The 25,984-nt window shown below is 33.4% G+C and overlaps 1 long non-coding RNA gene and 1 pseudogene across 1 annotated transcript; both read right to left on the bottom strand.

Moving 5' to 3' along the window:
• Positions 1-13,465: 13,465 nt before the first annotated feature.
• LOC120212010 lies at positions 13,466-18,195 on the bottom strand (annotated as a pseudogene).
• Positions 18,196-19,201: 1,006 nt separating this feature from the next.
• Positions 19,202-23,066, bottom strand: LOC120212004. The gene is made up of 2 exons (XR_005524651.1): positions 22,977-23,066; positions 19,202-19,666 (listed from the first exon to the last, which is right to left on the bottom strand). It is a non-coding gene; the product is annotated as an uncharacterized LOC120212004 (long non-coding RNA).
• Between the last annotated feature and the right edge of the window lie 2,918 nt (positions 23,067-25,984).

The raw sequence follows: 25,984 nt of genomic DNA, 5'->3' as shown, positions 1-25,984 counted from the left end.
TTTTCTTAATATAAGTCGAAATATTTTGCTATTTTTTTTGTTAAGAGTTGTGTTTCAAAGTCAATGTAGTATCTCTGACTCATATCCGGGTCGGGTATGGGTTGAGGGTGTTACATTTAATGGTATCAGAGCTATGGTTTAGCCGATTCTAGGCATAAATCAGAGTCTATAGAGTCTTTAAATAGAATACATGCCAACAAATAGTGAGAACTTCTGATCTGGTATAGTATGAGTATGATGTTTTGCTAATAGAACAATGTGTTTATTCTTATTAGATGTCCGGACATAATAGCTCCCGAAGTGAAGCGGGAGAAGATAGGCATGCTGAAAGCAGTAATTCACCTGCCCTGGCCAGGCAGGGTGAAGAACAGGCATCTCAAGGAGTGCCTGTGCAAGATCAAGATACGTTCTTCAGAACGTTAGACGCTATTCTAACGCGTCTTCAACCTCCTGCTCCACTAACTCCAAGAATTAATGTAGCAAAAGAGTTGAGAGGTTTAGGAGCTCCCGAATTTAAGGGAGAAGCTGAGGAGGGTCCAGTGTCAGCGGATCTTTGGTTGAATGATTTAAAAATCATGTTAGATGATCTCCACTGTTCCGAAGTGGAGAAATTAGATGGAGCTGTGTCTTTATTGAGGGGTCAGGCGAGGATATGGTGGACGAACGTCACCATGAGGATGTCAACCGACCAGTTGACTTGGTCTTTGTTTTTAGAAGAATTTAAAAACAAGTATATTGGAGATCAGTTTATCCGACAAATGAAGCAAGAGTTTATGAATTTGAAGCAGATGAGCCGCTCCGTATATGAGTACGAATGTGAGTTTAATAAGCTGAGCAGGTTTGCAGCTGAGCTTGTGCCTACTGAAAAAGATGCTTGCGAGTGGTTCGTGGAGGGCTTGCGCCTTAGACTTAAAGAAATGTTGATAGTATTAAACTTGTCCTCATTCCAGGAGGTGATCAATCGTGCAAAAGCTCTTGAAAGGGCTCAGAATGAACGATTTGGGGACTCAAGAGTTCAGACATCAAAGAGGACGACTACTTCTTCTAGCTCAGTACCAACAAAAAGGGGAAGAGACTCGGGATTTCGATCACAAACTAGATCAGAATCAGTTGCATCGTCTGCTAGGGGAGCAAGTCAGGCGAGACCTAGACAGACGCATTCAGTGGAATCTGGTGCTGGGAGATCTACTCCGAGTCAAGGGAGACAGTGTCAGCACTGTGGGAAAAACCATTATGGGGCTTGTCGTATGGCTGCTGGGACTTGTTTTCGATGCGGAGATGCCGGACATTTTATCCGGGATTGTCCATTGATTGTTGGTGAGCCTACACCATCTGGAAGAGTTGGTTCTTCCTCACAAAGAGGACGAGGAAGAGGCAGAGGAAGGAACTCGTCTGAATTCTCTGCTCAACCTGAAGTTCGATCCACTGCTCGGGTATACAATCTAAAGACAAGTGAAGACCGTGATGACCCTGATATTATAGCAGGTACTTTTCAGTTGTATGATAAATTAGTATTGGTACTGATTGATCCGGGTTCTAATTATTCTTATATTACAAGTAAGTTAGTAAAGGAGTTGGGGATTCCCTTAGAAGCTACGAGTAATGAGATTATAGTAACAACTCCGTTAGGCCATAGTGCCCGGGTGAATAAAGTTTGTAAGGGGTGTCCCATAAAGGTTCAGGGAATTGAATTCCCTGCTAATCTGATGGAATTACCCTTTGACGAGTTTGAAGTGATTCTGGGAATGGATTGGTTGTTCCGTTATTATGGAGATGTTAGTTGCAGGTTGAAAAAGGTAACTCTGAAAAGTCCAGAAGGAACAGAGATAAGTGTGAGCAGTGAAAAGTTTAATCCTTTAGCAAATGTAATATCAGAGATGTCTGCCAAGAAATTATTGCTACAAGGATGTCAGGGTTTTCTTGCAAATGTGATTGATTCAAGAGCTCAAGAGAAAAGGTTAAAGGAAATTCCAATAGTTCGAGAGTTCCCTGATGTTTTTCCTGGATTACCTCCGGATAGAGAGGTAGAATTCCAAATTGAAATAATGCCGGGAACAGCTCCGATTGCAATGGCACCTTATCGAATGGCTCCGAAAGAATTGCAAGAGTTAAAGAATCAATTACAAGAGTTGCTAGAGAAGGGATTTATCTGACCAAGTGTATCGCCTAGGGGAGCTCCGGTGTTATTTGTTAAAAAGAAGGATGGATCAATGCGTCTTTTCATTGACTATCGACAGCTCAATAAGGTGACCATCAAGAACAAGTATCCCCTTCCGCGCATTGATGACTTGTTTGATCAACTAAAAGGAGCTTCGGTATTTTCGAAGATCGATCTACGTTCGGGTTATCATCAATTGAAGATCCAGGAGAAAGATATTCCGAAGACAGCTTTCAGAACGAGATATGGTCATTATGAATTCATAGTAATGCCATTCGGAGTAACGAATGCACCTGCTGCTTTCATGGATCTCATGAACAGGATTTTTCAGCCCTATCTGGACCAGTTTGTTGTTGTCTTTATTGATGACATACTGGTGTACTCGAAATCCCATGAAGAGCATAGCACACATCTGAGGATCGTCTTGCAAATTTTAAGAGATAAAAAGTTGTATGCCAAATTGTCCAAATGTGAGTTCTGGTTAAAGGAAGTAATTTTCCTGGGGCATGTGATCTCGGCAGTTGGGGATTAGAGTAGACCCCTCAGAAAGTTAAAGCTATAATGGATTGGGAAGTTCCTAAGAATGTGTCTGAAGTTCGAAGTTTTCTTGGACTTGCCGGTTACTATCGAAGATTCGTTAAGAATTTTTCTATGATTGTGCTGCCTCTAACAAAGCTAATGAGAAAGAACGTACCATTTGTTTGGACTTCTGAATGTCAAGAAAGTTTCGAAGCTTTAAAGAGAATTCTGACGGAAACTCCGATATTGGTTCAACCGGAATCTTACAAGAATTTTGTAGTATACAGTGACACATCCCATAACGGGTTGGGGTGTGTATTAATGCAAGAAGGAAAAGTGGTAGCGTACGCATCGAGACAGTTGAAACCACATGAAAGGAATTACCCCAGTCATGATTTAGAAATGGCTGCTGTAGTATTCGCTCTCAGGATTTGGCGTCATTATCTTTATGGGGAGCGTTGTTACTTATATACGGATCATAAGAGCCTGAAGTACCTGATGACTCAAAAAGAATTGAATTTGAGGCAACGTAGATGGGTAGAGTTCTTAAAGGATTATGATGTGATAATTGACTATCATCCCGGAAAGGCTAATGTGGTAGCAGATGCTCTGAGTAGAAAGACGTTTGCAGCTTTACGAGCTATGGATGCAAGATTATCTTTAACGGGAGACGGTGGTCTTTGTGCAGAATTGACCCTTAAACCAGCATGGTTGGAACGAATAGGAGAATTGCAAGGTAAAGATGAAATGTGTTTGAAAAGAATTGAACAAGTAAAGAACAAAGAAATTAAAGACTTTGAGATTAAGTCAGATGGAAATCTATATTGTAAAGGAAGAATTGTAATACCCGACAATGACGACTTGAAGAAAGAAATATTAACAGAGGCTCATTGCAGTCCGTTAACGATGCACCCGGGTGGAACCAAGATGTATATGGATTTGAAGAATCGATTTTGGTGGTCAGGGATGAAGTGAAGCGTCACCGAATTTGTGTCTAAGTGTTTGATATGTCAACAAGTCAAAGCCGAGCATCAAGTTCCATCAGGATTATTGCAACCGCTTTTCATTCCTCAATGGAAATGGGAAAATGTTACGATGGATTTTATTTCGGGGTTACCCTTGACTCCGAACAAAAGAGAATCAATCTGGGTAATTGTTGATCGATTAACTAAGTCAGCGCATTTCCTTCCGGTTAGAACGGATTTCTCTATGGAAAGGTATGCAGAGCTGTATATTAGAGAAGTTATTAGATTGCATGGAGTACCTGTTTCCATAGTCTCTGATCGAGACCCTCGATTCACTTCTAGATTCTGGAAATCTTTGCATGGAGCGTTAGGGACTCGTTTAAACTTTAGTATGGCTTTTCATCCTCAGACTGATGGGCAATCAGAGAGAACTATTCAGATATTGGAAGATATGCTGAGAGCATGCGTAATGGAATTTAAAGGATCATGGGAGAAGTATTTACCGCTGGCAGAGTTCGCTTACAACAATAGTTATCAGTCGAGTATAAAGATGGCTCCCTATGAAGCTCTTTATGGAAGGAAATGTCGTACGCCTTTGAACTGGTACGAGCTTAAAGATAAAGAAGTGCTTGGTCCTGAGTTGATTCAGGAAGTAGAAGAAAAGGTCCGGATAATTCAGAGTAATCTCAAAGCTGCAGCAGACAGGCAGAAATCATATGCAGATCTAAAAAGGAAAGAAATTGAATTTCAAGTTGGAGATAAAGTGTTTTTAAAAGTTTCCCCATGGAAGAAGGTGTTGAGATTTGGTCGAAAAGGAAAATTGAGTCCTCGGTTTATTGGACCATATGAGATTGTAAAGAGAGTAGGACCGGTAGCATATCAGCTAGCTTTACCACCTGAGATGGAAAAGATACATGATGTATTTCACGTTTCAATGCTTCGAAGATATCGATCGGATCCCTCCCATATCATAAATCCAGAAGAGATCGAGGTACAACCGAATATGACTTATGAAGAAGAACTGATTCAAATTTTAGCTCATGAGGTTAAGCAATTGAGGAACAAGACTATTCCTTTGGTCAAAGTGTTGTGGAGAAACCACAAAGTAGAAGAAGCAACGTGGAAGCGTGAGGATGATATGAGGAATTAGTATCCCCATCTCTTTTCTTATTGAAAATTCGAGGACGAATTTTCTTAAGGGAGGGAGATTTGTAACATCCTCCATACCGGGTTAGTGATTAATTTGCAAAGTTTTAACATTTGGTGATTTAAGTAAAATGATGGAAGAGTTTAATGATCTATTTGGGTTATTGGGTGTAGGATTGAATCATAAAGAAGGATAATTAAGAGGGCAACAGAGTAATTGAGTAAATGAAATAATTAAATATTCCTTAGGGTGATATTATAAATCACGTGGGCATTTGAGATAAGCCTTCCAGACTTTTCTCTTATTCTCTTCCTTCTCCAACCGTGTGAAGCTTGCAAGTAAATGTGAGAATCTTAACCTTGGTAGTTTCTTTGATTTTTAGATTGGAAATGGAAGTTTGGATGTTATATAAGCTAAAGGAAAGCTTATGTGACATTAAGACAACAAGATAAGTGTTTTAGAGATAGATTTGGAAAATGAGTTTTTAGATGGAAGTTTGATATGGATGAGTTTTTGAAGTTTGAATAAGATTTTTGACCTGTCAATAAGTTAATTAAGAAGTATGAGGTAACAGAATTGAAATTAGAACAAGTTGAAATTTGAGTAAGATTCTTCAATTCCATATGGATGATTAGTTTTTTTATAGTTTAGAGGTATTGAATGGATAATAATTAGTTGAAGTAAGTGTATGAAAGCTAAGAGTATTAAGGAGAGTGAAATATGTATGTTTGAGCTGAAATGAGATGATTTCCGGGCTCAAAATAGGATTTCTGGGTTAGGGGAATCGGTACCCATTCAAGGGGAACCGATACCCCCTCAACGAATATGAAATTCCAGAATGCTAGAGGGGAATCGATACCCCCAGGGGGGGAACCGATTCCCCCATGAAAAAAAAAGAAGAAAGAAAAGAAAGAAAGACTAAGCTATTAATTCCTTAAATTAGTAAGCTATTAAAGCTTAATTTCAAGACATAGACATCTGATAATCATCTTGGAAATTATGTTTATGTAGATATCGAGCCTACACGAGTTCAGGAACAATCTACAAGTAGGATCGATCGAGGAAAAGGCAAAGAAATATAGGTGAGTGCATATGCATAGCATAATTATAGAAATATACTCCATTCTAGACTTGTGATAAGTCTAGATTTTATATTTTGGTACATGAGGATATTCTGTATTATGAGACATGACATGAGTTCATATAAAATGCATTATATGACATGAATATATGGGAAAGTTATGAGCTATGTGAAAAGGTAAGAATTTACATGTCTACGCGATATACACTACGTGAAATGTAAAAGCCCATGTTATGTATATGAGAACTATAGGTATAGTTGGCATGCCAAGGGTAGAGGGTCTACGCGGTCCTTCGGGACATATGTATATTCTTTGGAACATGTGTGAAGTCTTGAAAGACACATACTTGATCCTTAGTATATGTATATGGTTCTTAAGGAATTCTATGTGGTCCTTATGGACATCATTATATGGCACTACGGTGCAATTCTACGCGGTCCTTCGGGATATATATATATTCTGTGGAACATGTGTGAAGTCTTGGAAAGACACATACTTGATCCCTAGTATATGTATATGATTCTTAAGGAATTATATGTGGTCCTTATGGACATCATTATATGGCACTACGGTGCAATTCTACGCGGCACTTCGGTGCATTTATACGAGCTGTGGTGACAGCATAGTGCACAACCTCACATTACTCAGATACCTTAGGTTCTCAATATGCTATCATGGGCCAATAAACTTATTCATACAAATTCATGCATGTTAAAGTCATACGCTTACATGTATGGATATTGATGATGTAGACTACATTGATTAAGTACATGTTTGCATCTCATTTCATATGATCATGACATGTTCATTACACTGCCTGGTTATTATTATTACATTGCCTCACTAAGTCGATGACTTAGCGTGTGAGTGTTTCACACGTAGGATCCGAGAACATAGACGAGACAGGTGAAGCAGCTTGACAGCATTACTCCTGCAACCACCAGATCAGAAGCAACTTAATCAGTAGGTCATTTTGTTATGTAAATGGCAGTTGGCATGTAATTAAAGGGTTAAGTTGTGTATGCTCTGAATATTTTGATAAACTTATATTACAATATGTATATTATCGTATTTTCTTAATATAAGTCGAAATATTTTGCTATTTTTTTGTTAAGAGTTGTGTTTCAAAGTCAATGTAGTATCTCTGACTCATATCCGGGTCGGGTATGGGTTGGGGGTGTTACAATCAACCATTTGACAATGAATGCTCAATCATCATGCTGCAGCCACTAGTGCTCAAACCCGTGATCTTTAGGAACAACAATAATTCCTTTAACTATTGAGATAAGTTGGTTCGTGCCATGCCAGAAATTGTTTGATATGTGTTTGTGACTGGGGAATATACGCATCGTGGTTTTGTTTTATTAGGTAAATTATGCGTTTAATATCTAAAATATCAGTTTTTGATCTATTTTAGCACTTAAATTTTCAGAAAGTTTTTTAAAATCATACCTAAAGTTTAGTTTTTGTGTCATTTTAGTTCACCTTTTTAAAATTTAACGTTAAGTTTTTTTTTTGAAATTTTAGATACTAAAATGGACCAAAACTGATAGTTTAGGTACTAAACACGTTAAGTTTTTAACGTCAAAATACTAAAATGAAACAAAAACTAAACGTTAGGTATGATTTTGAAAAAAATTGAAAGTTTAGATATCAAAACGGATCAAAACTGATAGTTTAGGTACTAAATATGTAGTTCACCCGATTTTATTTTTGAAAGAAAAGAAATTATGTTATCTTATCGAAATAGTTCCATTAGGAACAATAGTAGATATGTAATTAAGATTATCATAAATAAAATACAAGGGTGTTATATTGGTAAAAAAATGAATTGTTTAAAGGGATTATAAGGTTATATTTATTCATAATCCTTTTTAATAATTAATAATGAATACATATTGCAAATGCAATTATTCGAACTCGGAATCTCAAATGAGAACAACACTTATTTTTTTATTAAATGAGAACAACACTTCCTTCAATCACTAAGGTCACTTAATAAATTTAATATCGTTGGAACTTTAATTCACGACAAAATGTATAGTTGTATTAACAATAGATCGTAATTGTCGCATTTCATATAAATAAAAGCTTATTACATAGGAAAATTATATAATGTTCGACGACTACCGCTAAGTATCATTAACGATGAGGGTTGCTGAATACCATTAATTTAACTTATAAAAATTTTAAATTCTAAAGGAAACTATATTTTTTATTCGTTAAAAAATATTATGGAAATGATGTAATTAATATTTTATTTTAAATTATTTACCTTTAAAATTTTAATTAATTTATTATTGTACTTTGAGTCCTTTAAAATTTTAAATTTTTATAAATTAAATTAACGGAGTATGACGGTGCTCATCATTAATAATGCTCAGCGGTGCTCGTCGAGCGTGACATATCTATCCTATCACATATGATATAAGTCAAGATAATATAATTTATTTTCTTTCAAAAAAAAATTGTTCTCTTTGAAGTGTTTGTAGGGTTGTAAATGAGACAAGATAAATTGCGAACTACTCGAGATCGACTCGATAAAGGCTCGAAAAATACTAGGATCGAATGCACTCGACTCGAGCTCAAGCTCGAATCGAGTTCTTAACGAGCCGAAACGAGCTACTTGATATTTGACTCGAAAAGCTCGTGAGCAGCTCGAAAATATAATATATTAAGATTTTATTTTAAAAAAAATAAATTATTAATAATATTAACAATTATGTATTGTGTTTTAAAAAATACAGTAAGATTTTCATGTTTTTAAAGCTCATGTTCTAGTTTGAGTTTGAGGCTTCAATCGAGTTAAGTTTAAGATTTTTTTTAATTTTGAGTCTTTTTGAGCTGCTCACGAGCTTCAGTTCAGAATTTCGAGTTCTAGTCGAGCTTGAAAATTTTAAGCTCGCGAGTTTTTGAGTCGAGTCGAGCTCTATTTTAGAGTTTTCGAGTCGAGTCGAGCTCAACAATACTAGAGCTCGACTCAACTCGTTTACACCCCTAAGTGTTTGAAGTCAAATTAAGAAATTATGAAGAAAGATAGAAATCCAAATTGATTTTCAAAGTTGGAATTCCAAGAGTTTGCCTATCCATTAAATCTCGGAATTAGACTTTTCCATCTAATTTTTCCAACTTATTAGTTGTTGAATTGTTTTATTAATATAATACAAAAAGCAGGGTAAATTACGCATTTAGTATCTACAATTATCAATTTTAATCCGTTTCAGTTTCTAAACTTTCAATTTTTCAAAACCATACCTAATGTTTCATTTTAGCACTTTGTCATTAAAAATTTAAAGACACTGCATTTTATGAGTAAATTACATTATTCATCGCCCAACTATCTTCTCACTCTTATTTTGGTATTAAAGTTTAAAAATTTTCAATTTAACTACTCAACTTTCATATTGCTCCTATTTTAGTACTCTAATTTATTTTATTAATATTTTTTTGACATGATTTTTATTATTATTTTACTCAACTTTCATTTTTATATATTTTTTTTCAATTTAAATGCTATTTTTTTATTTTGTTAATGTGATTATAAAATAATATTTGTTCTAAATACTCTCAATAATTTGACAATTAATGCTCAATCACTTTATTGCAGTCGCTGGTACTCGAACTCGTGACCTCTAAAAGTAACAATGATTTTTTTAACTACTGAGATAAATTGGTTCGTGTTATATTATTTTTAGAGTTATACATATTATAATTTATGTATTTGTATTGTATTATATTATATTAAAAAAAAGGCCTCGCCCCAAAAGATGTGGAAGCCTTGTGCTATTTTTAAAAATGATACACCTATAATATTTTATAATAAAATATAAAATTATAAAATGAGACCTCTAAAATATTTTTTTCCATTAGAAATCATGATTTTAGTGGGGATTTTTAAGGAAGAAATGAATACAATTCATTTATTGTGGAGTTTTTTAGAATGAAATGATTACAATTCATTTATTGAGATAATAAAATAGAAAACTAATTTTTTTTAAAAAATATTATCATAAAAATTAATAAAGGAATTATAGCAATTTTTGGGAAAATAATTTTTTAATAGCAATTTTTTTGGGAAAAGTTTCATTATAGGTATTTGTTCAAATTATTTACTAGAATAGATTCTTTTAGGAATGAATTTAATATATGAAAACGTTGAATTGTATTATGATATTGAGATATGCTCCATACATGAATCTTCATTGGATTCATGATACATGAATCTCCCATTTTACATGAATCTAACAATAAAAATTTTAATCGACCTGTAAACGATCGAACATTGAACGAACTGTTCGTGAACTGTTTGGCGAGAAGTTCATTTATATTTGTTTATTTATTAAACGAAAGAACGTGAACAATATTTTATGTTTGTTTAATTAAATGAATGAATACGAACAAAGGGTTTGTTCGTTCATTTACATTTGTGAACGTTCAGTAATCCATTCGTTTATTTTCATTTACTTATGTTTGTTTATGTTCGTTTGTTTATATTCAGTCCAATCTCCAGACTCGTTTGAAATATTAATATCTAATAAATTTTAACTTTAAACTCATTGATATTTTAAAATTCAATTAATTATAAACCCAAATAAAAAAAATACTCAAATCAATTAAAGAAAATATAAACCCTAAAATTATTTTGAAAGAAAATAACTCTTCTCAGTATAAACCCAATTAATTTTATGTTTGTTCATTTATGTTCGTTTACGTTCATTCGTGTGTATTCGTTAGTGTTTTTTCATTTGTGTTTGTTTATCATTCTAACGAACGAACATGAACGAACACGAACAAACTATATTTCTTAATGAACAAACTCATTAATATTTTAAAATTCAATTAATTATAAACTCAAATAAAAAGTACTCAAATCAATTAAAGGAAATATAAACCTTAAAATTATTTTGAAAGAAAATAATTCTTCTCAAGTATAAACCCAATTAATTTTATGTTCATTTACGTTCATTAGTGTGCGTTCGTTAACGTTCATTCATTTGTGTTTGTTTATCATTTTAACGAACGAACATGAACGAACACGAACAAACTACATTTCTTAATGAACGAACTATAAATTTTGTTCGTTTAATTGTTCTTGTTTTTCATTACGAATGAACATGAACATACCCCCACTCGTATTCATTCGGTTCATTTAGAGGCCTAAAATTTAATACTCAATTTCCCTACTCAAAAAATTTTCTTCATATAATTTCTATATTTGAGACCCCAAAATAATTTTTCTATCTCCTCCCCTATTTTAATCGTTTTCGATTTGACACCCATAGACATCAATTTTATTTCCTTTTTCCCCCTATTGTAACCTTAATTAATTATGATTTGGGTTTAGTATAATTTTTTATTTTATTATTCATTAATTTAAGGTATCATATTTCATTTCAGTTTGGGTGGAGATTATACGAGCTGGTTGATTTTCATAAGTTCATTTTAAACTATATATGGTGTATATATATAAATGTGACACATGTTTTAATGGCCATTACGGTCGGGCACTTAAAATGATATGAGATAATAAATAGAAAACTAATTTTTTTTAAAATATTATCATAAAAATTAATAAAGGAATTATAGCATTTTTGGGAAAATAATTTTTTTACAATTTTTTTGGGAAAGTTCATTATAGGTATTTGTTCAAATTATTTACTAGAATAGATTCTTTAGGAATGAATTAATATATAAAACGTTGAATTGTTTATGATATTGAGATATGCTCCATACATATCTTCATTGATTCATGATACATGAATCTCCCATTTTACAGAATCTAACAATAAAAATTTTAATCGACCTGTAAACGATCGACATTGAACGAACTGTTCGTGAACTGTTTGGCGAGAAGTTCATTTATATTTGTTTATTTATTAAACGAAAGAACGTGAACAATATTTTATGTTTGTTTATTAAATGAATGAATACGAACAAAGGGTTTGTTCGTTATTTACATTTGTGAACGTTCAGTAATCCATTCGTTTATTTTCATTTACTTATGTGTTTATGTTCGTTTGTTTATATTCAGTCCAATCTCCAGACTCGTTTGAAATATTAATATCTAATAAATTTTAACTTTAAACTCATTGATATTTTAAATTCAATTAATTATAACCCAAATAAAAAAAATACTCAAATCAATTAAAGAAAATAAACCCTAAAATTATTTTGAAAGAAAATAACTCTTCTCAGTAAACCCAATTAATTTATGTTTGTTCATTTATGTTCGTTTACTTCATTCGTGTGTATTCGTTAGTGTTTTTTCATTTGTGTTTGTTTATCATTCTAACGAACGAACATGAACGAACACGAAAAACTATATTTCTTAATGAACAAACTCATTAATATTTAAAATTCAATTAATTAAACTCAAATAAAAAGTACTCAAATCAATTAAAGGAAATATAAACCTTAAAATTATTTTGAAAGAAAATAATTCTTCTCAAGTATAAACCCAATTAATTTTATGTTCATTTACGTTCATTAGTGTGCGTTCGTTAACGTTCATTCATTGTGTTTGTTTATCATTTTTAACGAACATGAACGAACACGAACAAACTACATTTCTTAATGAACGACTATAAATTTTGTTCGTTTAATTGTTGTTTTTCATTACGAATGAACATGAACATACCCCCACTCGTATTCATTCGGTTTCATTTAGAGGCCTAAAATTAATACTCAATTCCCTACTCAAAAATTTTCTTCATATAATTTTTATATTTGAGACCCCAAAATAATTTTTCTATCCTCCCCTATTTTAATCGTTTTCGATTTGACAACCCATAGACATCAATTTTATTTCCTTTTTCCCCCTATTGTAACCTTATTAATATGATTTGGTTTAGTATAATTTTTTATTTTATTCATTAATTTAAGGTATCATATTTCATTTCAGTTTGGGTGGAGATTATACGAGCTGGTTGATTTTCATAAGTTCATTTTAAACTATATATGGTGTATATATATAAATGTGACACATGTTTTAATGGCCATTACGGTCGGGCACTTAAAATGATAACGTTTGTAATGTTAGGTTCCTGAATTAACCGAAAAATAATTTAAACACCTAAATGAGAAAAAAAGGTACAATTTAATTTAGACACTTATTTTTATATTAAGTCAAAATCGAATTATTTGAATCTTATTTTTAACTCAAATTCCAAACTATTAGATATTGGAACACTCAATCCAAGTAATTATTAGATATTGGAACACTACTAGGGAGAGAGATGATAAATGAATCAACAATGTTTAATGGCCTATTCTTATTAGAACTGTAAACAGTTTCTATGAATAAACAACCTTTCCTCCTACTAACAATCACTTGGTCTAGTGAGGTGGAATATTAGATCCCTTAAGCAAGGCAGAGGTCCGAATCATAATATTGTGAATGAAACAATTGAGTTGGAAGGATCACATCCCATAATGGGACTCTGCAATACTCAACAATCAACAAATTGAATATACTTGAAGGGCCTCGGTAGTAAAAGGAAATGTAATTCTTCCTAAAAATATCTGGGTTCGGCCAGCTGCATATGTCAGGATATATGTACGTTATCAATAGGTTAAGAAAAATTCTAGACAAATACTAACTTGTAATCACTAAGACGCTTCCACGATTTCCGAAAAATTTCCCCGAAGATGATAGAAGCCATGTAACACCAGCTGCACCGAAATTCTCTTGAAGCCTGCTCCTTTCTTGTTGTTCCTTTGCTCTAAGGCCTTGACCATTCATACTTGTTTCTTTAGCTCTTTTCTTCATAATCTCAATCAACTGGCCTGCTCTAGATACAGCATTTCCGGATAAAGTTCGATGCTTAACGATTTCTCTCGGATCATTACATGTTTTCAGCATATCAGGCATCGCCTCAGCTTTCTGTATTATCGACGTCCTCCTTGTTCGTGATGAGTCCTCCTCTCCGACATATGTATTGGGCAGTTTTTTTTGGAAAAATGGACAGACCTCATCATATCACATAGTTTCCTAGCCATCTCTGTCATTCCCCTTTTCTTAACTCGTTGTTCATTCTCTCAAAAGTGAGGTATTGTGGAACTATACCTCTTCGTATCATGTCCTCCAACTCTTCGAAAGCATCTTCGAACCTATGCATTCTGCAGAGCAAATGAACCAGCATGGTGCTCGATGCCAAGTCTCGGTCGTATCCCCTCACCGTCATTTCTTTGCTAACCTGAATAGCTAAATCCAACCTCTCCTCCTCGCACAGCAGCTTCAACAATAGGTGGTACGTAAGCCGATCAGGAGCGTGACCGGACTGAACAATCTTTGTATAAAGGTTCATCGCTTCCTCGATTTTCCCAAATTTCGAGATAATTGTAGGTCGTAATGGTTGGGACGCATCCCCTGCTGATCATCATCTTAAGCACCTTACTAGCGCCTGCTAAATCTTTGGCCTTGCAATGACCTTTCACCAGAGAATTATACGTCGAAATATCAGGCCTGGATTCACACTATAAAAATCGTTCCATCATCCCTAATGCCTCCTTTAATCTTCCTGCTTCCCCAAGTGAATCAATAATCTGATTTTATACTTTCGCATTCAGCTGCATTCCCGCCTCCTTCATTTCTTCCACCAATTCCACCGCCCTCTCGACACAACGCATAGTACAATATCCTTCTATAAGGGTACCATATGTTACGGCACTAGGCAGCATGCCTTTCTTTTTCATATCCGACCAAAGTCTCTCGGCATGCTTGAGCTTTCGAGACCGGAACCATCCGTTCAATAGTATATTGTACACCTTGATTGATGGAACCCGACAAAGATCTGTCTGCTTTTTTCTAGTGAAATATTCTGATGCCACCCTAACATGCCCTTCCTTTCATAGGGAGTCCAACATTGTTTCGAAAAGATTAGTTTTCTCATCAGAACTGCAAATTAGATCTAAACTGCTAGTGAATTCAAATGTACGGATAGCAACCTGAGCCATTCCTGCATGATTGAATGCTGCATAAACATCACTAGTACCAAAAGAAAACTAATATTCTACCTTTTCCACTTACACGGCAAACCAATTTAATATCATGCAACCAGATGTATAAATGGTTCCAGATATAAGCAGGTGTAAGTAGAGGTGTAAATGAACCGAGCTTGAACATACAAGACTATGTTTGTGTTCGTTTATTTTATTTTTGAAGGTGTACATGTTCGTTCGTTCGTTCAGAGTTCACGAGCATGTTCATGAACATAAACAAACGAGCATGTTCATGAACATAAACAAACGAGCTTGTTCATGAACATAAACAAACGAGCTTGTTCATGAACATAAGCAAACGAGCCAATAAACGAGCTTGTTCATGAACATAAGCAAACGAGTCAATAAACAAGCTTGTTCGTGAACATAAACGAACCGAACGCATCTCTGTTTGTATTTGTTAGTTTATTAAATGAACATAAAAATTTTGCTCATACTCATTTATTTTTATAAACAAAAGTTATACGAATAGTTCACTGAATGCTTTGTTCATTACACCGTTGACCTGAAGTTGACAACCATAAATGGTTCAAAATATGCATCAAGGGCCATTTGTTTGAATTAACACTAGAGAACACCAAACTCCGATGTTGCATTTCGAAAGAAATGAAAATTTTTGAACAGACACTAACTTGTACTCGGAGCAAACCCCGGGTTGTGTTCGTATCGAAAATGTTTTTCATCCTGCTACTTATACCCCAAATATTTGCCCCACCAAATACTACAAAAATTCAATGTCACCATCCTATACATCAATGGGGAACTTAAAAAAAATTAAAGCAGGTTTATTTGCTGATCATGTACTCAATTTAAGCAACCATGATAGCTTAATGATTCAAAAATGAGTCGTTTATGGATTTGCAAATTCATCATCAAATCATCGATAGAGAACTAAATTGGACATCAATAATGCAAATAGTTGGCACAGAAATAGAATTGGAAGGCTAGTACAAAAGTTAATCCATCAAGAATTCAAAATTTCAACATCAAAATTCTAGGAAAAAGCAAGTTCAAATCTTCTTATGCAAAACATTAATAAAAATAATTTAAAATGTTTAAAAAAAGAATAAAGACCAAAATTACTATACGTTGAAAATAAATGTTAACATTAAATTTTTGTACAACTTTTCGAAAGGCATGCAAAGCTCAATCCCATCTGACAAGAAAATATTGCATATGTTAATGGAGAGAGGGTAAACAAAATTAGTTGATACATAAACTTTGTATAAAATCACTGCATGGACATCCCCATCACCTTTCCAAGGAAGCAATTAACATCCCACGCAGCAGCATCGGATAATACATAAAATGCAAGTTCAAATAAACGGCTGCTAATAGAATATACGAAAAGGGAGAAAGAAAATCCCACCACCCCACAAATGGAAGTCATTTGCCTACATTTCCCATTGTTATAAAGGTTGGGGGGCGCAAAAGGGAAAATCTAGAAGCTAGGGGAACCTACATTTTGGGACGGCAGTTAATAGGCCATTGGTGCTGCCAAAGGAGTTACCAGTACAGCTGTATTTCCAGTTATCGGCTGGCGACTGGCTACATTTTCTAGGCGTTCCCATGCTTCCTTCTGTTTCTCCGCTAATACGCTTAGCTTTGCTTCTTCCTCCTTGAAGTTGACATGGCAAGACATGAATAGTTGATCATCCATCTCCACGAACATCTTTCTGACATTTATTGTTAAGTTGAGCACTCCATGGTTCCAGTGGCTCTGGGCATTCTTTTCCAAGGCTGGAAGTATGACGGGTAATATCACGTGCCGGTTATGTGCGATTAAGTTTAAAATTTGATCATTATTCCAAAAGAAAAGTGCCCTTTCAGCCACCTGGAACAAGCATGCTAATTAGAATAAAACTTACAATCGACTTTTCTGCAACTCAAATGAACTAGACAAATCAAGTGAAATGACTAACAATGATTATAAAAACCATGAAAGTCTATAAACAACTTCTAGTCAATTATGGTCGGTTGCATTAGGTAGAGAAAACTAATTGCTATAAAAGAAATAGAAATAGCTCATAGCTACTATATACAATGTCTATTAGCTGTTAAGTTGGATATTTATAAGACTGGACCAGGCATTAATAGCATCAAAGCCATAAATTCCCAACCCTCATTATAAGTTCATTGTCATTAAAGCCAACAAGAAGGATATGAAGCTCGAGATATAGACATTATGGAAGACACTAAATCAGGGCATACCCCAAAGTTATTCAGAGTAACCCTAGATTTTGTTGACAGATCTGGGGGAGAAAGAAAAGCGTTTCGATAAACACAAAACAGTGAAACGGAGTCTATAAGAGTGGTAAAAAGGAGAACATTTTTCAATCACATACATTCCCCCCCACCCCAAATGGAAGCAAAAAGAATGAATTTCACAATTATCACTTCAGAAAGAAAATCATAAAAAAAACTCAGAGAAAAGGGAAGATAAATTTAGATGATGGATTGGAATCTCATTATTCTGAAATGACTGGCAAGTTATATGAAGAATTTGCCGGAAGATTTATGGAGAGGGTGAGAAACTGGGTGTTTGGAGAGAAGGAAAGAAGAAAGAAAATGGAGGAGTGTTTTTTTGAAGGGTAAACTACTCCGATGGTAACTAATGTTTGGGTAAATTTTTGTTTCAACATTGATGTTTCAAAAGATATAAATTGGCTATTAACATTATCGTTTATTACAAATTGGTCACTAGCTGTTTACAGGCATGACGGAATAGTCCATGTTATTTATATATTCTTTCAATTTGATCCTAATTTTTAATAAATTTAAATACATTTATTTTTAATTCTTATAAATAATGATATATTTTTTTTAAAAATGAAATCAAAAATTTAAAATTAGTTTTAAAAAAATTAATGTTTTTTAATGTTAGGGTAAACTAATAAAAACAATTTTTTTAATAAAATTAACATTTTTCTTCCCCAAACTTTTATTAAAAAAACTTTAATTTTATTGTTTTTATTAGTTTACCCTAAAATTAAAATTTTTTGTTTTTGTTTTTAAAACTAATTTTAAATTTTTGATTTCCTTTTTTTAAAATATATAATTATTTATAAGAATTAAAAATAAATATATTTTAATTTATTAAAACTAGGATCAAGTTGAGAGAATATATAAATAACATGAACTATTTGTATAATTATACCATCCATGTAAGCCTGTTAACTGTTGTTAACAGGCCACGCGTGTTTTCCGTCACGCCTGTTAACGGCGAGTGACCAATTTGTAACAAACGATAACGTTAATGACCGATTTATAACTTTTAAAACATCAATAGTGAAAACAAAAACTTACCCAAACATCAATGACCATTGGAGTAATTTACCCTTTTTGAAATTTCCTTTTATGTTGTAGATCTAATAAATATTTATATATGAAAAATCTAATATTATTCTATTTACTAATATTAATAAATAATATTTTATTAAACCTTTTAACTATAATTAAAATTCTATTTTAATATTAAATGGTCAAAATGTCGCACTATATCATATCATATGTCACTGCATTAATCAATATGATGTCTATCATAAAATTCTTGCGCTTTTAAAAGCCTCAATATTTACCGTGTCACGAATATACCGGTGATAAAATATATTATTATTTTTTTGGAAGATTCAGATTTGAATAACTATGTTCGTAAGATGTGTATACTTTGTCATTTACTAATCAAAATTCTGAACAGATACTACTTAGAACGATTGATTCCCAACACTTGTTGCTAGGGGTGTATTCGGTTCGGTTCGGTTTGATTTTTTGTCAAAAATTAAACCGAACCGAAATAAACAGATTTTCAATATTTAAACCGAAACCGAATAGTTAAAAAACCGAAAAAACCGAAACCGATTTTTTCGGTTTGGTTCAATTTTTTTAACGGTTCGGGTTTTTCGGTTCGATTCGGTTTATCGGTTTTTCAATAAAAAAATCACTTGAAACTATAATTTTTTTTTACAAATATTGCCTATTCGGTTCAATATGGAACAAATGGGTTCCATATGGAAAACCCGAACCGAACCGAATCAAAAAAATGAAACTTTTAAACCGAACCGTTTAAAACCAAACCGAACTGTTTTACTCGGTTCGTGTCAGTTTTCTCGATTTCGTTGCTCAGCCCTACTTGTTGCTCCTCGATGACATAATATTCATGCTACAAATATGATAATTGTCGTCGTTGAACTTCATGTCTTTGTTAGGCTCAACAACAATCGCATTAATTTCCATATTACACACATAAAAGCAATCATAACCCACACATCCAAATCAATAATCTAAACCCACACACCTAAACCAATGCATGCTAAAGCAAAATGTGAACATGAAGAAACGAAAATCATTTACATTTCTGATGTAAAACTATATATGATTTTGCATGTAAAGTGTATTGAGCTTTCTTCATCAAACACATAAGCCCCCAAAAGCAGGGTATGGGGAATCAGGGGCATGCAGCAGCATTCATATACGCAACCTTCAAATGTTATATGGACCACTACAATGTTTCCCAGCCTTCACCAAAGATCCCTACTTGTGTATACTTCTAATTCGCAAACACGAACGCAAATACGAACACACAGAAAAAAAAAGGAAAAGGAATACCATTAGATTGCTTTGATAAAGTCAATCAGGAGGTAACTGCGGATTCTGCAGAGCCAGAAGAAGCACTAGTATCACCTGCTGCTACGTTTTTCAGTTTAGGAGCACTAAAGTGTGCTGCAGACCCAGATTCAGAGACATCATTGGTATCCAAGGTGTCCGGAATTGTTCCGGAAGGTTCAACGGTTTGCATCTGCACAAGAGAGCAATTCGGATTTCCATGAATACCAGAAAGTGAGTAAAAGGATACATACTTAAAATTTGTTCATCAAGTAAAACAAGATTCACCAAAACATATGCTCTTCAGTCTTCCAGCAAAACCAAGGAAAGACCTTAAATGGTAAAAATGGGACAAGAGAAACAATACTAATCAAATTAAGCAGATCACTTTATCCAACCATGAAATACCCCCCTTTGGAACCCCACAATTCTTGGACTTACAGAAGATACTTATTGGATAAACCATGGAATGTCATGCGCAGATAATCCAAATCCATGTCTAATACTACATCCATAATGTGCTTGTCCATAATTTCACCTGGACTTTGAACCAAAGAACTACGAGCATGATGGGTTTTTTTTTTAATGAAGCTTCAGCAAAATGGGGATTTTCAGTGGCACGGGTATCTCTTGTGAGAAGGGAAGTAAATTATAATATCAAAGCTAAAGATATTAATCATGGGGAATGAGAATGCTCCATCTGAACATTCCTCACACTTTGCCCTTAATCTGCACCAGAACAGTGCTTCACTTGATTCTGTGTAGATTATGGACGAAGTGTAAGGAATGTTTAAACCAAACAATCTCATTTGTCATGATTAATATCTTTAACTTTAATATTATAATTTGTCTCCCTGCTCACAAGAGGTACGTATGATGCTGCATAGAGATTCAACGAAGAAGCTATTGACTTCATTCCTTTGCGGAATAAGAAAACTGATCATTTAGATAAAAGAAAAAATAGGACTTTTCAATGGCATGGATTACCTTTGTGAGAAGGGAGGCAAATTATAATATTAAAGCTAAAGATATTAATAAGGGCAATGAGACTACTCTGTTTGAACATCCCCTCACATCTCGCCCTTAATTTGCACTACAACAATGCTTCACTCGATTCAGTGCAGATTATAGACGAAGTGTGAGGAATGTTCAAACCAAGCAGCCTCACTGCCATGATTAATATCTTTAACTTTAATATTATAATTTACCTTCCTTCTCACAAGATGTAGGCATGATGTTGTATAGGGATTCAACGAAGAAGCTATTAACTTCATTGCCTTTGTAGAATAAGAAAACTGATCATTTAGACAAAAGAAAAAGTAAGGCTTTTCAGTGGCACTGGTTACCTCTTGTGAGAATGGAGGCAAATTATAATATTAAAATTAAAGATATTAATCATGGCAATGAGACTGCTTGGTTTGAACATTCTCCTCACACTTTGCCATTAATCTGTATTTTGCACTATAACAATGCTTCACTCGATTCAGTGCAGATTATGAGCGAAGAGTGAGGAATGCTCAAACCAAACAGTCTCATTGCCATGTTTAATATCTTTAGCTTTAATACTATAATTTATCTTCCTTCTCACAAGAGGTATGCATGCGCCTTTGCGGAATAAGAGAACTGATCATTTAGACAAAAAAATAAGGCTTTTTAGTGGCACGGGTTACCTCTTGTGAGAATGGAGGCAAATTATAATATTGAAGCTAAATATATTAATATTGGTAATGGGACAGTTTGGTTTGAACATTTTCCTCACACTTCGCCCTTAATCAGCACTATAACAATGTTTCACTTGATTCAATGCAGATTATGGCGAAGTGTGAGGAATGTTCAAATCAAGCAGCTTCATTGCCATGATTAATATCTTCAGGTTTAATATTATAATTTGTCTTCCTTCTCACAAGAGGCATGTATGATGTTGCATAGGGATTCAACGAAGAAGCTAATGACTTCATAGCCTTTACGAAATAAGAAAACTGATCATTTAGACAAGAAAAAGTAAGGCTTTTCAATGGCACGAGTTACCTCTTCTGAGAATGGAGACAAATTATAATATTAAAACTAAAGATATTAATCATGGTAATGAGACTATTTGGTTTGAACATTTCCCTCACACTTCGCCCTTAATCTGAACTATATCAATGCTTCACTCGATTCAGTGCAGATTATGGGAGAAATTTGAGGAATGTTCAAACCAAGTAGGCTCATTGTCATTGTCACGATTAATATTTTTAGCGTTAATATTATAATTTACCTTCTTTCTCACAAGAGGTATGCATGATGCTGCATAGGGATTCAATGAAGAAGCTATTGGCTTCATTGCCTTTGTGGAATAAGAAAATTGATCATTTAGAGAAAAGAAAAAGTAAGGCTTGTCAGTGGCACGGGTTCCCTAGGCAAAAGAAAAGTAAGGTTTTTCAGTGGTGAGGGTTACCTCTTGTGAGAATGGAGATGAATTATAATATTAAAGCTAAAGATGTTAATCTTGACAATGAAACTGCTTGGTTTGAACATTCCTCTAACACTTCGCGGTTAATTTACACTATAACAATGCTTCACTCGATTCAGTGCAGATTATGGACGAAGTGTGAGGAATGTTCAAACCAAGCAATCTCATTGCTATGATTAATATCTTTAGCTTTAATATTATAATTGTCTCCCTTCTCATAAGAGGTATGCATAATGTTGTATAGGGATTCATCGAAGAAGCTACTGGCTTCATTGCTTTTGTGGAATAAGAAAACTGATTATTTAGACAAAAGAATAATCCACAGAAGAAGAAGAAGAGTGTAATATGGGTTGAAACAATTAACAATAGTACAGTGATAGAAAATGTCTATGTAAGCTTAAAAAAATGAAAAAACAGATGGGATTGTTGTATATCCCTACATTGCAACAAACCAAAACTCATAATATAGACACAACATGAAAAATAACTAAAACACGATAAGATGCAACTCAAAATAAGACTCATCAACTCGAAGAACTCAAAATTTTTTTACTCGATTCAATCAGATACTCACCCCTAATTGGCGTACCGAAATTTATACAATTATAAAAATACTCGACCCGAATTGCCTGGTCCACAACAAACAATGAGAACGGGCACTGTTTAGTAAGTATTCACATCTGTAACAGGTTCGTTTCTGTTTATGGTGACATCCACTATTAAGGAACGGATTCCAAATAGCAATTTAAAGAACAAGAACAACCAACATCTAAAACCTATACCAAACAAATAACAATATTTATAAAAATCCATTGCAATGAACAATATTCTATCAAGAATATAAATGAAAGAGATGCACAATCATATGGCTTTTTCTTTTAATCGAAGCGTGTAACGGAAAATCCAAGAAAATATCATGATCGAACTCTTAGATTAACTTCCAAAGCAAAAATCAAACGAAAAGAGAAGTTAGAAAGATCAAAAAGTAAGGCAACATTAATAATAAAGAAATAAAAAATAAAAATTACAAGGAGATTGACAGAGCAGTTACCAGAGTCGGTTGACGATCAAAGAAGAAGAAGTCTTTTAAACACTGGGAAAGTGACGATCCGTTTGGGAACTCGTTTAACTTTAATCCACTTCTGGTTTTAAATTTAGGAAATACATTAGGTTGTGTTTACTGTTTAGTATTTAAACATATCATTACTTGATATACTATTAAAACGTTACGTTAATTTATTTAATTTATCTAACTTGCTTTTAACTTGCAGCTAGTCTATTGAGTCGAGTTATTTGAGTTTATATACTAATTTTATTATAATTATTTATAGTATTACGGTAAAGGTTTGTTTCAATTTTTTAATTTTCTCTAATCATATATATATATATATTATTTTCACGTTATGATGTTATTTAATATATCAAATACAATCTAAAATTATAAAATATATTCATAATATTATGTTTTAAAGAAAATATTTTGAGGGTAATTTTTTTATGAGGAAGAATTTACAAACAATTTTAGTTAAAAGATCAAATTGATTAAGATGCAAAGTTAAAGGACTAAATAAAAGAGAGTATATTTTTAGTAAAAGGTAAAAATTGAAGTTACGTAGATATTTTATTGTGGTATATGAGCATGTGGTTCAAAGTTGATAAAAATAGATTTAAAATAAAGGGTGAATTGAAAAAATAAGGAAATTATGAAAAATTAAAGAACTAAATTGAAAAATATAATGTGTTATAAAAAAGAGGAATTGAAAGGTATATGTACTCTACGATGGTTTAAGAGCGTGTAGTTCAAATTTGGTAACAAAAATGATTGAAAATGATGGAGTAACTGAAGGAATATGAAATCATGGATTAAATCGTAAAACTGTCAAAATACTTAGTCAAACTTTCGATTTTTCGAATAACTCAAAATTTCAAAAGTTCAATTCAAACTCGAAAACAAAATTAATAATTCGAGTTTACTCGAATAACTCAAATCAATTAACTTGAAATTAAAAAAAATGATATTTTGAGTCGAGTCAATTTTTACTCATCCCTACTTGCATCAAAATATATTAGATTTTGTAGTTTAAATTTTGATTAAGTCCGGTTCGAGAAACTTATAACTGCGTGGTTTAACTAATGAAAATAAATTGAAGGAGAAAACAAATAAAAGATTTATTATGAATTGTATATTTAAAAAAGATTAAAAATAGAGTACATAATTTGAATAGATTTATTTTTACACAATTTTTCTATAATAAATCTTTTATTGATAAAAATAAAAAAAAATATTTTAAAAACCTTTAATCAAACAATTTTGAAATATTTATTTTAAAAAAAATTAAAAATATTTAAATAATCATAGATAAAATTTAAAATTTTAGACATCAAAAAAATCAATAAAAGATATTTTTAATAAGACGGAGATAATACTAATTAAGATTAGAACTAGATTATGATAATAGTTTAAGCCACTAAAACCAACTTATAATTATGCCCAATTATTATGCACACTTATAATTATATTTAGAGAAAATAACCTTAGTAACCAAAAATATCTTATAATATACGATTTTAATCAACTTTTTTTAGTTTTGCCAAAATGATCAAGTAAATCGCAATGCGATCGATAATTCGCAACGTGATCTCCGGTATCGCAAATCAGTTTCCAGATTCGCAACGCGAACTCCGACTATCGCAACGCGAATTTGGACTATCGCAATGCGAATTACGCGAACTTCGACTATCGCATTGCGATTTACATATTCGCATTGCGATAGTCCAAAATCACGACTGGTAGTATTGCATTTGTTTCTTAAGAATTTTCTCTAAAAAGATAGTATTCGCGCGGACGTGTCGAAGACACGTACGACCACGACCACGACCCGAGACGAGACGGACGGCGGCGGCGGCGGCGGCGCGCGAGAGTCCCCCTTGTTCTCTATCACTCAACAAGGAAGTAGGAAAGCCAAGCCTTAAATACCATTCCCAATAGTGTTTCCAATACTATGTGGGATTGAGTATTACCAACACTTGTTCCCAATACTATGTGGGATTGAGCCTTAAATAGTGATATTATTTTTGAATATTTTGCTTAAAATTGCAATAATCGCGATTGATTGTAGATTGACTTTTAATTATGACATATTTAATCGTATAATACTAATGCAATTGGTTGCTGATTCAGTTGTTTTAAGGTGCATGATTGTTAATTGTTTCCTGAATAATCACATTGTATTGGAAACAAGTGTTGGTAATGCTCAATCCCACATAGTATTGGAAACACTATTAAGAATGGTATTTAAGGCTTGACTTTCCCACTTACTTGTTGAGTGATAGAGAACAAGGGGGACTCTCGCGCGCCGCCGCCGCCGCCGTCCGTCTCGGGTCGTGGTCGTGGTAATACGTGTCTTCGACACGTCCGCGCGAATCTGGAAACTTATTTGCGATACCGGAGATCGTGTTGCGAATTATCGATCGCATTGCGATTTAGTTAGTCATTTTGACAAATCCAAAAAAAGTTGGTTAAAATCGTATATTATAAGGCATTTTTTGTCACTGAGATTATTTTCTCTTATATTTATCATCCCATATGATCATCATAAAATCCATCAACTGACCCCAATAATAAAAAAAATGTTACTCTCTGTAGAAATGGATTTAGGAGGGAGCAAGTAGAGACGCTCCCCTAAAAATCTAAAATTACCATATATATATTTTAGATTTTTTTATATATTTTCTATTAAAAATATATTTTCACCCCCTAAAAATTTTATAAGTTCAAGTTTGTCCCCTTGAAATTTTATAAGTTCAAATTCACCCCCTAACTTAAAATCCTACGTCCGTCCTTGATTCTCGCTATATGTCCTGAATTCGAGCAGCTGGTCTGTAGTGTGCATTGTCAATAGGTTAAAAGAATATGATCAAATACTACTTTGTAATCAACTCTAAACTATTCAAAACAAATCACGTGACCATCATAGAGCAACTGAATTGGACCTCTAAGGTCATGCTTGGTACAAAGGATGAGACAAAAAAAGGAACTGCATTGTGGCTTAAAGCTAC

This window comes from Hibiscus syriacus, unplaced genomic scaffold, assembly GCF_006381635.1.
Source record: "Hibiscus syriacus cultivar Baekdansim isolate YM2019G1 unplaced genomic scaffold, ASM638163v2 tig00109991_pilon, whole genome shotgun sequence".
Lineage (NCBI taxonomy): Eukaryota > Viridiplantae > Streptophyta > Magnoliopsida > Malvales > Malvaceae > Hibiscus > Hibiscus syriacus.
The sequence above is the reverse complement of the archived record's forward strand: the minus strand, read 5'-3'. Positions and strand labels throughout refer to the sequence as shown.